Genomic DNA, 8,481 nt, shown 5'->3' on the forward strand with positions numbered 1-8,481 from the left:
AAAGCTCAGAGTGTATAACTCGAACCGACAAATAATGAACCAATCAATCTCAGAGTTAGAATTCGAAAGAATTTGTTAGCATTTGCAATGGAGTAAGAATTCCCAAACATTTGGAATGGAGTAAGAATTCCCAAGTGTTTGGAATCGAGTAAGAATTTCCAAGCATTTGGAATAGAGTAAGAATTCCCAAGTGTTTGGAATTGAGTAAGAATTCCCAAGCATTTGGAATGGAGTAAGAATTTCCAAGCAGTTGGAAAAGAGTAAGAATTCCCAAGTGTTTGGAAAGGATAAGAATTCCCGAGCATTTAGAATGGAGTAAGAATTCCCAGGCGTTTAAGATGGAGGAGGAATTTGTTAGCATTTGGAAAGGAGTAAGAATTCCCAAGCATTTGGAATGGAGTAAGAATTCTCAAGCATTTGGAATTGAGTAAGAATTTCCAAGCATTTGGAAAAGAGTAAGAATTCCCAAGTGTTTGGAAAGGATAAGAATTCCCAAGCATTTAGAATGGAGTAAGAATTCCCAAGTGTTTGGAAAGGAGGAAGAATTCCCAAGTGTTTGGAATGGAGTAAGAATTCCCAAGTGTTTAGAAAGGATAAGAATTCCCGAGCATTGGCCGGTAAAGCATTCCAAAGATTGTACTTTTAAATGAAATAGAGATTTTCATGTCAATAATAGCTTATTGGTTATTTTCTCCCTGTCCTCGATTCAGTCTTCTTGTTTTCAATTTGTGTACATCTAGTGGTTTATTAAAAGGGGATGTTAAGGAATTGTAAAGACCCAGAAAGACTGCCTGCTCAGTGCATAATAAGGACAAACCTTCCCTTGATTGGTATTTTGTATGAGAAACGTGCTGTGTTGAATTGTCACAGAATAATCCATCCATCCATCGGGACCAGACTCTGTACAGAGTGTTGGTGCTGCCAAAGCAGTCGCCTTGGCTATTGGACACAATCCTGGATGGGTTGCCACTCCGACACAGGATACCAGCATGCTGGCACTCATTTTGCTGACCTCGGAAGGATGATAGGCAGAGTCAACCCCACCTGTTATTAATTCAACAGCCGAGTGGGATTTGAACTCAGGATCCTATGGTCCCAAGCCCACCACCCGAACCATTAAGCCAACACCAGGCTACACAAAATAATGGAAGATCCACATCACACACTTCATGCTTGTTATCCCCATGTTTTTTAAAAAAAATGGGTGGGAGATGTTGTAATCGTTTTCATCTGTCTGTCTGTCTCATTCATTCATCACATCATCTCCTAAATGGTGGTGCAGAAATTCACCAAACCTGGTCGTTGTGATCACCACATGACAAGAAGGTGCAAGAGCGACATCACTTTGGCCCCACCCCCTGGGGTTCCTGGGGCAGGTTCAAAAGGTAAAATCCCCAAAAATGCAATTACAGGCACATTTTAAAACATTTTTGTAATCAAACTTTGTTCTGTATATGCAATCAACATTAGGAATGCATGAAATATGTAACGAGTTTTGGATTTGATCTCCGGTTCATGCCCAAGGGGTGAGGGCGGGGTCGTAGGGGTCAAAAAAATTGAACTCTATTTGATATTGGGTCATTGCTGGTGGAACTTTTTTTTCCCCATCTTTCAACTTTGCTTTAGGTGCGAGGTGTGGGGATTTGCCATTGACTTCACTGCAATTATAGTTTTAATCAATCAAATATTTCCCTTTGCACCCCACTTACCTTCTGCTGTGGTTTTAGACCATCATTTGTTGTGCCCAATTCAATCCACATGTTTAATGCCAATGCAAAAATGATGTGATTGATGCACCCTTTTTGAATTGCGTTGCCAGTGGATGGAAAAAATTCCATATTTCACCTGTAAAATAAGTAATAAAATGGAATGATGGAGTGCTTTGCCCACAAGGAGTGCACGAGTTTGGAAAGAAGCATCACTAGTCATTCAAAGTATGCGGAGAGTGAAAATCCTGAAGATGATGGGATGACAAACCGGGAAAAGATTCATATCAAGGGCTTTATAGGAATTGCAGCAGCAAACTTTATCACCATGGGATAGAGAGGAAAGGGGGGAGGGGGGGATAAATTAGGTCGATGGATAAGTGATTCTCACTACACACTTGAAAGGAATCGTGAAAAATGTTTTCAAGCCAGTTGATAATGTGACTTGTCGGGTAGAACGGAAGGGAGCATGGGATGTGGAACATCCTGTTTCACAATTACATTCTTACCAGAATTCTCGGGTCCCATAAACTTGCGTTGTTAAGACCCCTTCACTTAACCTTCAACATCGTCATATCCCAGAGTTTTGTTCCCCTGGCACACCACATCAAAACATGGCTTATTATACTTCCTTTCAGAAGCAACACGAGGCTATGGGTTGCAGCATTTGCTGGGGGCACAGCTTTGTCGCTGAGCCAGGTCGGATGCATATTCATCTGAGTTTGAACAACACTTTGCTCATTGCTGTGACTTATCAACGTATGGGTTAAAGACTTGTTATTGAGCCAATGAATCAGCTGTTCGAACCACTCCAGAATTTTGAACGAGCATGTCCCACCCCACCTTCTTGGCGCTCACTTCAATTAACGAGCAGCTTAAAGAACTAAGACAATAAGTTAGAGCTCCAGCACCCACCACCGAAGAAACAGCCATGGGATTTGAACGGACGCCCTTCGAATGAAGAACTATCATCTTTAAACACCTGAATAACTCCAATGCCATTCATGACAATTTATCATTATTTTAACCAATTAAATACATTAACATTGTTGAACAAGTAAAAAAAAACAAAGACATAGAATGTCATGTTCATGTAATTTTGATGAATGGAGTTAAAGAGCTAGCCCATACTTATGTACAACAAAAATGGCCACCTGTCTACCAGTCGACCATCTTTGATTAGATCGCAAAATAAAGTGAGGGGCACGTATATGCCAACATGTACTGTGTTTGTGCCAAGTTTGAACACAATCAGACCATGCATGTCTGAGAAATGGTTGGGGACACATTTAGTAACAAAATGGCCATCAGCCGGCCATCTTGAATCTTCTCTGGCAAAAAAATGACGTGCACACGTAAGACATCGTTCATTGTCTGGGTGCCAAGTTTAAACAACATTGGTATATGCATGTCCGAGAAATGGTTGAGGACGTGTTCAACATCGGGGATTTTTACAACTAAAATGGCCACTAGTCTACCAGTCGGCCATCTTTGATCAGATGGCAAATTAAAGTTAGGTACAAGTGTATGCCATCATGTACTGTACTCATGCCAAGTTTGAACAAAATTGGGCCAAGTACGTTTGATAAATGGTTGAGGACGTGTTCGACACCGGGTCTTTGTTTTACAACTAAAATAGCCGCCAGTCGGCCATCCTTGATTGCATCGTGAAACAAAATTATGTGCATGTGTATACCATCATGTGTTGTCTTTGTGCCAAGAACGAATAAAATCGGTCCATGTCCGATATATGGTTGCGGACGCACGCACGCATGCACACGAAAATCGAGACCAAATCTATATTATGCCCCCCATTTCGGACTAAGTCCAATAGGGGACAATAAAGGATAAAATCATGGGATTCGAACCCACAACCTCACCAGCCAATGCTTAACCCACTCAACCTGTTAGGTATTTAAATTTAATAATTTCAGCAATCAAGTATTTAACTTGAAGAGCGCATAACTCTGCCACATAATGCCTGATCCATGAGAACATATCAGGCCCAAATTTTTTTTGAGATATCATGCGATATATCGTTTTGGGCCTATCTCTCAATGGTAAAGAATCACTTTAAAATTTCAATAATTATCGTATCCAGATCCAGATCTTTACCAAAATCGAATCAATTCATCCTCGTCACACACCCAACCTGTCCACCAAGTTTCATTTGAATCCGCCCACAACTTTTTGAGATATCCTGCACACAAACAAACAGATGGAGAGGTGAAAAGATTGTTGTGGGCCGGGGTTCGGTGGCGATACACGACCACTAGGTAGAGCAGTGGAGTCGTCTCCCACCGAACACCCGGAATTTAGGTCGTGACTCTCAGACAACTCCGAAAGGTCATGGGTCACTTAGAGGACCGTGGTCGCCAATATTTTGACGGTGTAAGGTCGGGTCCACTTGTCTAATTCCAATATACCTAAGTACTCACACCGTCCAACTACCGGGAAAACCACACCCTCGGCCGACTTTGTCCGAATCGAGTCGCTATCACCGACTCGGGTCCGGCGTAACCAAGCGGAAGTTACCAAAGCCATGCCGGACCAAATGGACAATTTATGGCACGAACGGCCTTACTATTTCTAAATACGCACCATGCTAGGTCAATGGGAGAAAGCACAGAAAACGAGCTGGTACATTTAACAGGGGTTTATTACAAATAATAATCGGGAAGGGAGACACAGAGCAGAGTTATCACGAATAAAGAAATGTAATATAAAATGAAAGGAAAACACTTATAAAATTCTACTTGCAGACAGGGCCCACGAACACACACACACACACACACACACACACACACACACACACACACACACACACACACACACACACACACACACACACACACACACACACACACACACACACACGCACACACCCAAAAAGAAATGGACCTCAATGCCCTATTTTCGGTCCCTCAGCTCAGGAGGGAAAGGCGAGCTGGGGATCAGAGCCTAGCCGGGTACCTCCCCGCCTCGTGATGTTTCACCGGACCCGCACTTGTGGAGCTCAGAGTCCGTGGACGGGAACGGGGATCCCACCTCGAGCGCTCCAACGCAAACCACCATGGTGGGACTCGAACCCACGACCCGAAGTTCACGGCCCACATCCCCGGCAGCACGGCCGCCACCACCACGAGAATCCACTGCAAAGGGCCGCAGATGCTTGAACCACGACCGCAGACCAAGCCAATCACCACAATCAATGGAGAACACACTCGTCCTGACCACTACACCCCTCTCCTTGAGGTGGGAGGGGTTTCTTTTCCTCGCCACTCGCCTCCTGATTGGACGGTCGGTTGTCAGGCGACCCGTGGCGGCCCTTCATTGGTCGGGCTGAACACTCCATCTGGCTAAGGCGGAGCCAGCCCTGAGGTGACAAAACCTCCGCTCAGGTCCGTGGTCCTGAACACGTGCGTAATGGCGACCGTGTCGGGTGAGGGTGATGTCGTTGTTGATATATAAATTCTAACGTTAAAATAACTCGTGGCGCATACACGAAATTCCCATTAGACAGAAGGAAGGATTCTAACTATAAACACATACTTATTGAAATAACTAAGCTTAGGGACTGCTGTCTGTTTGTGTGCAAAAGGCTTCCAGATTCGTAACAATATCCTCCTCTACCTTCGGTAGTGCAGGTAATAATCCTGAAATAATAGCTGAAACCACAAGATTCAAACCAGCAGTCCCTCACAACAAACACACTCTTTAACCAACGACACCAAACTCGTCCTCAAAACGGCCTTTTCCACCAAAAACGAATTCATAATCTTCAACCAAACGGAAAAGAAGGAACTGGAAGGGCACTAGGTAAAGAGGACAGAAAAATGAATACAATAAGAAGTTATAAACATCAATTATATACAGAAGAGATAAATAAGAAAGCGTTAGGAGCTTTTGATGATAAAAGATATATTTTAGAGAATGGAATCAATAGTATCCCTAATGGTTATAAGTATAAGTGTTAAGATATTGGGTTGGGAATTTTAACAGGCTACCGCCGTCTTTTAGTGGTTTATAAATGATAGAACCAAGCAATAACCAAAGCAAAGAGTGGAGATGTAATCAGCCTTGGTATTTAAATGGGAAACATAAAGAATGTGGGAAATATCAAATAAGTCTTATTGAAGAAATAACCGGGGTAAAAGTAGATAAAACAAATAAGCGGATAAATTTAATTACAAATAAGTTGGAGGATGTGAAGAAAAAATATATATATCCTTGAATGGACTAAAAACTTTGATGGTTATCAATTGAACAATGGAAAAACAATTTACTGCAATCTCAAAATGATATGTGGCTCAGGAGGTGGTCAAATAAAAGCATTAAGGGAAGTTTATCATTTCATTTCTGCTCAACAAAGACACTTATACCAAGAACCAAGTTCCAAGTTATTCTTTGTGAATATACTCAATGGAAATGAATGTAATAGGAAAATTAAGTTATTCCCTAAAGCAGAACATGGGTAAATATTAGTTGGTTAGCTCTTTGAGTGGAATGAAAATATGAAAGGGAAGAAGTGCTTTAATCAGTGTCAATTTTACATTTGCCTGTGTGGGAGGGGGAGGAAATGAGTCTCAATTTTACATTTTCTTACATGGGAGGGAAGGAGATAGGTGGGGAGAAAATCAGTCTCCTATTTTGGGATTTTGGGGCTTGAGTCAGAAAGTTTTTTCCCTTTTCCCCATTCATTTGAATGGGCGTCCCAGAAGCCCCATTTATCCTCTTCTTGCGTTCGTCAAAAGATAGTTCAACAATTTATTATATATCAATTTTTTGTTCTTAAACGTCCTCTTCTTCGTAGTTGAGCAATAGTGTGAAAGTATTTTGCACTTTGAGGTAAAAGTATGAAATGTGGCATAGTAGCCACTCGCCACTTCAATAAAAAAAAAACTGAATGCAGTACAAGGCTGCAAGGATTATGGATATCACATTGCACGTACCATTGTGTCACCACTGCGCAGCTACTCGCCGCCATGTTGCTCGGCCCAATGAATGATTCACCGTGCTCGCATGCCTTTAGTTTATGTGAGAAAACGTTCACATCATTGACTTTGACTTTCAATTCAAAATTAACATTCAATACTCAAGATCTCCCTAGAATTTATCACATGACAAAATGAGATTTATTAAGAACCTAGAATTTGTTTTTCTCTCTGTTATATAATAATATTCTCATAAAAGAGAAACCTGAACGCGTTGAGGTGATACTGCTGAGACTAGAACTCAATCGGTCGAGACGTCTAGGAGATAGAAAAATAAAAATTGACAGATAGACGGACAGACAGACAAGCCATTAGGCGGACATGGGTAGTCGACTACCCAATAGAACCTGACGCGATGTGCCCGTTCGATGGGGAATGACCTGAGGATTAAGCACAAGAAAATTCATAATTCTAGCTTCAAGGGTTAATGCTGCAGATTGTTTTTTCGTTAAAATACCCCCACATTTAGAGGTTTTTCAGCCATTGCTAGGCAACGGAAGGGTCCATAGCAACTGTTCTTTCTCACACAAAACTAGGACATACCATGAACCTACCATACCAGTTTCATGTATATCTGACGCATAGTCTCTGAGATATAACGAACTTCGTTTTTTTATTGTTTTCGACCAGGGTTCATTCAAAGTCTATCTTCGACAGTTTTCATAGGATCCGGCTGGAAATTTTTGACAATATAGCTGAATGTACTGCCCACAGTCGCTCGTGGCCCGATTTTTGATTTTCTAAAAAATTAATTTTTTTATGATTTTTCAAAAATTTCAAAGTCCCGTTGCTAGGCAACGGTGGTGTCCATTGCAAGGGTTCTCATTTGCACACAACTTGGTCATGGTATGAACCTACCAACCAAGTTTCATCGAAATTGGCATTGTATTAATGGAGCACTGGACCGAACAGAGGGACAGACAGACAGACAGACAGACAGACAGACAAACATATCGATGGAAAAAGTGATAATAAGGGTAGAACAAATTTCAAAAAGATATTTTTTTGAAAAAAATATATTTTTCGGCTAGATCGACTACCTAACAGGCGGACAGACAGACCTGAGGACATCGAACGGTTTTGCTGACCTAATAAACCATTTATAACGTATATTCGCCTATGTTTCCAGACTTTATGGCCATGCTGTATAAAAGTATCTTCTCATCAGACTTTATAAGTTTGCATTTTGTTCAGATTTCTTATTTACAACCAGCAAAGGTACCCAGCGTTTCCAGGCAATGCCGGGTCCCTTCCTCCTCCCATCCACACCTCACTCCGGGCTCCCACCCCCTTCCCCTACCTCCTCCCCCTCTCCCTCCGGACTCACACTCCACCCTACCCCTCTCCCTCCGAACTCCCACTCCACCCTACCCCACCCCTTCCCCTCTCAATCCTCCCCCTCCCTCCAGGCTCCCACTCCACTCTACCCCTCCCTCCTCCCACCCCACCCCTTCCCTCTAGACTCCAAACCCCTTCCCCTCCCTCCCCACCCTTTCCCCTCCAGACTCCCACCCCACATCTCCTCACTCCAGACTCCCACCCCTCCCCTACCTCCTCCCCCTCCATCCTCCCACCCCACCCCTTCCCTCCTCCTCCCATCCCCTCCCTCACTCCCACTCTACCCCTTCCCCTGCCTTCTCCCACCTTTCCCCTCCCTCCAGACTCCAACCCTTTCCCCACAACAGGTGGTGTCTCGTGTGTTTACAAGTTATGAATTGTAAGAAAACGACTTCTAAACCCCTAATATGGTATATCGTAGTAAAAAAAATGTGGTCCTATGA

Source organism: Eptatretus burgeri, chromosome 16, assembly GCF_056783735.1.
Source record: "Eptatretus burgeri isolate ZD-2024b chromosome 16, Ebu_testis_v1, whole genome shotgun sequence".
Lineage (NCBI taxonomy): Eukaryota > Metazoa > Chordata > Myxini > Myxiniformes > Myxinidae > Eptatretus > Eptatretus burgeri.